The following is a 7,488-nucleotide window of genomic DNA, read 5'->3' as shown; positions in this document are numbered from 1 at the left end:
AAGCTGGGATGAGAGAAACTACTCTGTATATACAAATTCTGGGAGGAGATCTTTCCCTAGAATCAGATAAAAAAAACATTAATGACACAACGTATAATTAAGCTGGGATGAGAGAAACTACTCTGTATATACAAATTCTGGGAGGAGATCTTTCCCTAGAATCAGATAAAAAAACATTAATGACACAACGTATAATTAAAAGCAATCGGCAGCGAGGTCCTCCTAAGTTTCGGTGTTGATGTTGAGCACCTTCATGTCTCTTTTGCAAATATCCTTGTATCTCAGCTGCGGGCGGCCGATGCCTCTCTGTCCTTCGACAAGCTCTACGACGCACGTGGCCTATCCAGCGCTGTCGTAACAGAGTGATGTGTTGTACAAAGTGAGAAAGTGTGTGAAGACTATGCTTACATATTACAGAATAGGCTTGAGTCAAACTGGACATATATTTTATTATTATGTGTTGTGTTTTATTTTGTAGGTAGGAGTCAGATGTTAGGGTAAAACTTATTTAGGCTTTTATTAAATTCTTGGTTCAAATAAAATCAAAAATATACTTTTAAAATTTTACAATTTTTTTGTACAATTTGTTTTCTTCAGTGTTGGATGTTCCCACTAAAAATGCCATCATAGTGGCTCGGCAATAAAGCTGAGAGCTTATAATGCTAAAAATTGACTTTCACTACGTAGGCAAGAGTACATGTGGTCCATTGTGTAGGTTTGTGCTTAATAAAAAATAAAACAAACATGCTGAAAATATATTAATATTCTATTGTATGATTCATTAATTAGTAGTGCACTTAATAATGTTAGTAGCCCGACTGGAGAAACACTCTCCGTAAACAGCTGAAGATCGGTGAAGAGGAATTGACGGTGGCGGCAGAAGAGAAGCGAGCGCATCAAAAAGAACAGGCAGCCAACAGACCAGCGTCAACGCACATATGTGACCTCTGCAACCGGGACTGTCACTCTCGTGTCGGTCTCCTTAGTCACAAGAGACGCTGCTCTAGACGAGCGATCAACATGAGCTTATAATGGACGGATGCTTATCCATGGTCAAACCTGGCCGAAGGAGGCCTACTACTACATTATATATGTATATACATTATTACTATTTACAAGTAAGTTCTTAAACTTAAAAAAAAAAACACTGAAGAGTAAATAAAGACATATAGCAAACAATTGTCTCTTCCAATTACGAACTTTGTACACATTTGCTGCTGCCCCCCCGAAATAATTTTTTTTAGGTTTTATAAATACATTTGAAATAACTAAAATCATAAATTACTAAATCAACACCATAGAATTCCACTATGATTTATCAAACCTACTAACTAAGCTGCATTTGGGTCTAAAAATTATGAAATTTCGAGCTCATTAAAGACTCACCTTACTACCAGGAGGATTTGTATCGAAAGAACGTAATGACGTCGTAACACTTGAAAATGGCTGAAAAAGCTACTAAGGGACATACTGAGCTTTCGATTGGTTATATACATGTCATATACAGAAGTAAGTGTATATAAGGGACCGTTACCAAAAATGGAAAGAAGTGAGCGGGGCCACTGTGTTTGATTCAGTGTATAAGTGATATCTCAAGAAATGGAAAAGATAGGAGGTTCTTATTCTATATTCTAGCTTAATATCGGTAATTTGAAATCCTAATTCGTACGAAACTATAGTATTTACATTTTGGCATCACAAACACCTAATTTGAACCACTGCTACATTAAACATATCACGTGACACACAAACATCAATGTTTAGGTGTGTTTTTTAACATTTACTTTTAAATTAAGAAAATAAATATTGTATAGTACTAAAATTCGAATTATAATTTACAGTTTAATACCAAACTTACTGATATAAATTCATAAAATAATACGTCAATAAACTTTAAAATGCAAGTCAACAAAAACAATGGCATGACCTTTGACCCGTGACCCGTGGCGATATGATTAACGATAATTTAAATAAATGTTACACATTTTTCTATATTGATGAAATAGATTTTGAAGAATATAAAACATTGATAATTTCGTTTATGTATTACTGCAATGGTGGTGGCCATTTGTTTTCATTGCATTCTTCCATAGAGTGTGTTAGACCACTCTCTGAGATATATAGAGGCATTTGTTTGCACTCCCCTTACACTGTGTGTATGTTGTGTTATATAATATTTAATAAAACTTTTTGTAAGGACGTGGCACCATGTATGAATGTAGTTTATGTTAACATATGTAAAAAAATTATAAATGGTGACTCCTGCATGTGAAAATTTGACACACTTGTTTATTTTCATCCCTTTCACTCATAAGATCATAATTGATAAAGAGATTTGGTTTATCAGGTTAGAATTATTCTTGAACATTTTCAAGTAAACATTCAACAAAATGAATATTAAAATTATTTTGCACAAGCTGAGGTACCCATCCTTTGTCTGGGTTATGTATGTCGAAAAATTGTGTGGGGTGGATGCTATAATAAATAACACAAAAACCCTAACTTTAACACAATTTATTTATAACATAACATATTATTACAGTATTCATTATTACCTCTCAAAAGTTTTGTATAAGCTTTAATAACTCAATATGTATATACTTAAAACATGTTATACACTGTGCAAAGGTCAGGATGACTTTGTAGGAAGAAGTAGCAGCCAAAGTAGTGGTGGTAGGTGTGGTTTCTTTTACCTGCCTTCAACACTACGCTTTTAATTTCCATCCACAGTGTTTCTCATGTTCAATTAATTGATGGTCATTGGCTGCGATGTAAGGGGAGAGCAAACAAATGCTTCTATATATCTCAGAGAGTGGTCTAACGCTCTCTATGGAAGAATGCAATGAAAATAAATGGCCACCACCATTGCAGTAATACATAAACGCAGCTGAAGTTATCACTCTAACAGCCACAATAAGGCTGATATGCAAAGCCATTTCTTGAGTTATACCCACTTCCTACTTTGACCAGTGACCTTTCAACTTCGGCTCATGAGACACTTTTGTGTGTATGTTGTGTTATATAATATTTAATAAAACTTTTTGTAAGGACGTGGCACCATGTATGAATGTAGTTTATGTTAACTTATGTAAAAAATTATAAATGAACAATGACAGCAGTAATGGAGGTTGAGGGGGTTGTGAACCACCATAAACATGCCCCTTGTCCCAAACAATAACCCTACAAAGGTTGTTTCAGATTGGTTCAGTGACCTAGAAGTAGTTAAATAACAGGCAAACAGACAGGCACACAGATTTGTGTGCTATATATATATCTAGATAGATAGATAGATTAATTTAGTATACAGTGGTTGACATTCATCATAAAAATACACAATATTTTCACGAATAGCGTTAATAACATCACGAAAATTTAATAATACATTGCTAACAAATCGAGACACCACTTCCTGTTGGACTTGAAACTAAGCAAATCAAAGGATGCTATACTAGATAATCATTCTTAAACTAAGCAAACTATATACAAAATGAAATATGTTATATACAAAATTTACATGGGACAAGCCTTTCATGATGTAAAATAAAATGAATATCTGCATGATAATAAATAGAAATAAAAATATATTAGTTAATTAATAACCATATCGAAAGGTATCAAAATTAAGTAAAATGGACCATTTAGTATACACTGGACAGTAAACTTTGCTTTCAGATTTGTTATAAATAGATTGTGTTTTCAAATCCTGACAAATTTTTCTTTTATTAGATATCGTGATAGTCTTCTGGAAAGGATTAAACATATATAATATCATACTCTTCATTGAAGAGAAATTTAACTTCTCACTGTTGATGAAATTGAGAGTAAGTCCTTTAATTTTACAACAGGACTTTCCATTATTGCATAAGTATCCATACTTCTTGGACACAGCATAAATGAAGTGAAAGATAATGCATCATACATTACTGAAAAATTGTTTCAAAATCTTAGTAACTATGTGAGGAAAATATTTGTTTTGAAATACAAAATAGTCGATAAACTAGTTTATCTGAGCCTTCAACATGAAACCTTACATGATAAATCAAATAAAATAATATGCAGAGATCAAATATTTTGCTAAAATATCTAAAAACAATCTGCAAAATAACCGATGCTCCAGATGTTTCTGACTTACTTTCACATGACATTACTACCAGGATTAGAAATCTGCTAAATGTATGTGTTCCTTAGAATTTGCCAGATTTGAAAAGTCCTCCCTAATAATATGACATAATGGCAGACTATAATCGAGAGGGTCAAAAGTTTTAAATATAAAAAAACGTTTTATGGTCTTGTTAGATCAAATCAGTTTGGGGAATTTCCCTTATGTTTCGTTCACGGTGATTTATTCTATTTGATTATTTACATGTTGGAACACTTGGATATACCACAAATATTTTTACATTGGAATGTAGGTATACTGATAAATTGGTATTATGTTTTTCAGGTGAGGATTCAACTAAATAATGGAGAAGACGAAGAATATTGATCTGAAGAAAATTAATTAGATTAGACAATTGAAATTTAAAGGTCCTTTTCAGGATCATCACATCCTGAGAAAATGAAAAGTACAATAGCACTTATAAATTCAATGATGAATAGGTTTCTCACTTCTAATATTTACAACGAACATCATTAATCTATTGTCTGATATTTCTTGTAAGCTTACTATGAAAGATTAGCTATAGATCTAGACAGTAAATCTCAAATCATAATACCCTATCTATACTTGAAGTTTTTTGAATACATGTTTCAACGTGTGTGACAACAGTCTTATTTATAGTTTGTGATTTTACTTGCATACATAGATGATAGCATATCTATATGTAGACTTATATTAACCAGCATTATGCATAAAGTTCCAAACAACTAAAAACAAGCTCTAGACAAAGATTTGTGAACATTTCTACAGAAAAGTAAGGATATAATATTCTACAATAGTAATGATTAAACATACTTATTAACATAGACTGTTTAAAACTAAACTTTAATAAAGCAAATCAACTTATAAAGTTAAACATGAAAATTAAAATATTGTATTTTATTTAGAGATTTAAATAAGCATCCTTTTCAGTGTGAATAGAGCTTATACAATATATTAATTATAGAAATGGAAAGTAATGAATTAGTGATAAGTGTTTCGCTTATAAATATTAGAAAATGCAAAACATATGTCATGCAAGTTAAATATAGAAGTGAAAATTATAATCATATACTACACTATGTTAGGTGTTAATAGCACTATCCACCTTTGTTGAACACATGTAATACAATTAAATACATACATAAAAACTAAAAACATAATTTGAGACAAGTTGAAATTTGTAATTTAGAGAGGGGTGTTAATTGGGGCAATACAATATTTATTAAGTATCTTATCATCATTCCTGTTTGTCGGGAGAATAATGGATATAAATCATCATCACTACTTGGGAAATTAAAAACAAAATTACATGACGTATAAACTCATACAATATTGGTTTGATTTTATAAATATTATTATCTGCTACGTTGTATACAGTAAACCTCTAATGATAAAGACTTATATTGTTTCAACAGGAAATATACATGTTTTTCTATTTATTAATACGACAACAAATCGTCTTGAATTTTTCAATATGAAACTAGTTTTTTCTGTTTTTTTTATATAAAAGCGGTTTAAATATAAAGTTGTCCCTATCATTTCGAACGCAACATATTTCTCCATTTCATCACCTGTTAATCCTAAAACCTATAAAGAAACCACATTAATTATCTACAGTAGCGATAAATGATTGGAACAAACTTTTTGGCAGTCAGAAGAAGCACAACAAAGTACACATTCAGTTTGTGAGATGTTAGTAATTCGCTTGGCAACAGTATTTTAGGTCCACTGTCTTATTTTTTTGTATTCTAAGTCGAATTTTTATTGTCATTTTCATTGCACACTATATCTTGTTCTTATTTCTTAACATTCAAACTATTTTGTGTAGTGTATGTATTAGTCACCATGGTTCTGAGTGTGGGTTTTGTTATAGCAAAGCCACGTGAGGCTATTTGCGGTGTCCACCGAGGGGAATCTAACTCTTGATTTTAGCATTGTAAATCCGAATACTTACCTCTGTCCTACCGGGGGACTAACGGGGTTTTAAGCTTGTAAAATGTTTCATGAGTGAAGATTATATGTAATTTGTAATTGGTATTTATGGCAAGGTTACTAAGGTTATACGCTGCCATCACACATTTTGAACTACTGATCGGAAAGAATACAGCCAGTCAGCAGCATCCAATCACGCTGAGAGATTGACTGTCACTCTTATAATGTGCCCTCAGCTTAAAGAGCGGAGATTATTTTGGGGAATGGCACATATTCGAAGACGGCTACCCAGCTCCATCACAGTTTAGCCCGCATCCATTTTACGTAAGATATAAGTTATCAAATAAATTAACTAAATTCAGAACCTTCCAGTAGCCTAGCGGTACACTCAACAGCTTATAATGCTAAAAATCGGGTAGCGATACCCAATATTGGCGTGGCAGAATATCTGTAGCCCTTTGTGTATATCTTCGCTCAACATAAAAAAAAACAAACAACATTACGAATTTTGAGAAAATATACATTTTAAAAGTGAAATATGAGACGAATATGTTCCACCTTTGAATAATAAGTCGTGAAATGTTGTTTGAAATACAACGTAAATTACCTAAGAAACATGTAAAAGTATAAAAAAGAAGAAAAAACGCGGATTCGATATACATGTAAACATTCATTATTTACACGTTGAAATATGTACTTGAAATTTACAAAAACATAACACAAATGCTATAATGTGTCAAGACAGAAAATAAAGCAAAAATATTCAAACGAAATATGTTTTTCCATTAACCTTTTGTATCTTTCTAAGTTCTATATTTCATAAAAGTTCATTGTATACACTGAAGTCAATATTTTTAATATTTTTTATCATTGTTTATCAAACCGTTTATTGTTTATCAAGTTTAGCTAACTTTTCTTGTTTATGAAAAAGCTTCAAGGGGAGGAAATATTCAGTAAATTCAGAAGACAGAATCTTGGATTAAGATTCCTGGGTATTTATTCCAGCTACATCTCTAGAGGGCTAACAATTCTCACACCTTTTGCTATTTTACAATCAATGTTACGCTTCGTAGCGGAACCACAAAAAAGCTTATTTGTTAAATTTCTCAAAAAGCTACTCGAGGGATATTTATGCTAACTTTCTCTAACTTAGAAATGATAAACTAGAGGGAAAGCGGTAAGTCAATACCACCTACCGTCAATTCTTAGGCTACTCTAATCGAATAGTGAGATTGACCATTACTTCTAATACCTCAACGGCTGGAAGGGAAAGTATCTTCAGTAATAAAATTCAAACCCGCGACCCGTATAATGTAAACCTAGCAACCCTACCACCAGGTCCTCCATAGAAAGTACAAAACAAAATAATTACATCTATACGGCATCTTGTACAACCTTCTTCTATTATCACAATA

This window comes from Limulus polyphemus, unplaced genomic scaffold (genome assembly GCF_000517525.1).
Source record: "Limulus polyphemus unplaced genomic scaffold, Limulus_polyphemus-2.1.2 Scaffold800, whole genome shotgun sequence".
Lineage (NCBI taxonomy): Eukaryota > Metazoa > Arthropoda > Merostomata > Xiphosura > Limulidae > Limulus > Limulus polyphemus.
The sequence above is the reverse complement of the archived record's forward strand: the minus strand, read 5'-3'. Positions refer to the sequence as shown.